This window comes from Schistocerca gregaria, chromosome 8 (assembly GCF_023897955.1).
Source record: "Schistocerca gregaria isolate iqSchGreg1 chromosome 8, iqSchGreg1.2, whole genome shotgun sequence".
Classification (NCBI taxonomy): Eukaryota; Metazoa; Arthropoda; class Insecta; order Orthoptera; family Acrididae; genus Schistocerca; species Schistocerca gregaria.
Window position 1 is genome coordinate 365,014,476 of NC_064927.1, and position 1,853 is coordinate 365,016,328.

The window sequence follows — 1,853 nt, forward strand, 5'->3', positions numbered from 1 at the left end:
CAATTCAGATGATACAGTAACTAGACTCGCGATACACCGGCTCGTTCTTCTTGTGTATGTTGCATTACGGTAGACACACGGTGCAGCTAAGCTGGCCACAAGGATCATAACTGCAAAAGGGCGGTCCCACCAAGATCATCCTGTAAAAGGGAAGTTTCTCTACACAATATAATTTGAATGCGAGAAAGAAAATAACAAAAACTGAAGGAAATTTAAAAAACTTTATGTTAGAGACAGTAACTATCTTCGTGCCAGAATGAGATTTTCACTCTGCAGCGAAGTGTGCGCTGAAGTGAAACTTCCTGGGAGATTAAAACTGCGTGCCGGACCGAGACTCGAACTCGGGACCTTTGCCTTTCGCGGGCAAGTGCTCTACCAACTGAGCTACCCAAGCAAGACTCACGCCCCCTCACAGCTTTACTTCCGCCAGTACCTCGTCTCCTATTTTCCAAACTTTACAGAAGCTCTCCTGTGAACCTTGCAGGACTAGCACTCAAAGAAAGGATATTTCGGAGACATGCCTTAGCCACAGCCTAGGGGACGTTTCCAGAATGAGATTTTCATTCTGCAGCGGAGTGTGCTCTGATGTGAAACTTCGTGGATTGAAAACTCGAAAGCTACATCTGTACTCCACGAACCCAGTTTACAGTGGCTGGTAGAAGGTACATAGTGGGCCAGTAAACCCGTAAACCCACTCCTTGGCCTTTCTGTTCCACACGCGTGTCACCAATGACGCGCGACGAGAAAGATTGTCAGTAGTCTTACATATACGCCAGAATTCTCCAATTTTTCCTTCGTGATCGTAATGCGAGGTTGGAGGAAGCAACATGTTTGTTGATTGGAACGTAGACTCTCGACATTTTGAGAGTCAGGCTCTCGCATTGACTGAAAAAGTCTGCTACCAATCGCACATCTCTCCGCACATCTGTCCTAGCAGACGATCTACACTGCGTAAAATAAGCGTAGAAATCAATGTGGGACGTACGACGATCGTATCCGTTAGGAGAGTGCGGCTAAATTTGGCGTTAAAGGGGTTTGACAGCAGACGATCAACGCGAATGCCTTTTCTAACAGCACGACGTTGCCTACAGCGCCTCTCCTAGGCTCGTGACTATATCAGTTGCACCCTAGACGACCAGAATACCGTAGCTTGGTCAGGCAGGTCCCGGTTTCAGCTGCTAAGAGCCGATGGTAGGGTTCAAGCGTGACGCAGTAGTCACGAAGCCAGGGCCGAAGTTGTCAACAAGGCGCTGTGCAAGCTGGTGGTGGCTCCATAATGGTGTGAGCTGTGTTTACGTGGAACAGACCGGATCCTCTGGTCCAACTAGACCGATCATTGACTGAGAAGGGTTTTGTTCGGCTACTGGACATCATCTGCAGCTTTTCATGAGTTGATGATCACAAACAACGGTGTCATGTCACCGGCCCACAACTGTTCGCGATTAGTTTGAAGAAGATTCTTGACAATTCGGTGACAGAGCGGTTCTAGGCGCTTCAGTCTGGAACCGCGCGACCGCTACGGTCGCAGGTTCGAATCCTGCCTCGGGCATGGATGTGTGTGATGTCCATAGGTTGGTTAGGTTTAAGTAGTTCTAAGTTGTAGGGGACTGATGACCTCAGATGTTAAGTCCCATACTGCTCAGATCCATTTGAACCATTTGGACCTCGACAGTTCGATGGAATGATCTAGCTATCCTGAAAGCCCGACAAGAAACCCATACAGTGTTTATGGGAAATAATCTAGAGGTCTGTTCGTCCACACAACCCTGCATCGGAAAAACTTGTGCACTTATGGACGGCTTTAGAGGCAATATGCCTCAGTATTTCTACAGGGAACTTCCAACGACTTGAGT

General features: G+C 48.0%; 1 non-coding gene across 1 annotated transcript; it reads right to left on the reverse strand.

The window, feature by feature from the left end:
• Positions 1 to 317: 317 nt before the first annotated feature.
• On the reverse strand, positions 318 to 394 carry Trnas-cga (transfer RNA serine (anticodon CGA)). Its single transcript has one exon. It is a non-coding gene; the product is annotated as a tRNA-Ser (tRNA).
• Positions 395 to 1,853: the final 1,459 nt, after the last annotated feature.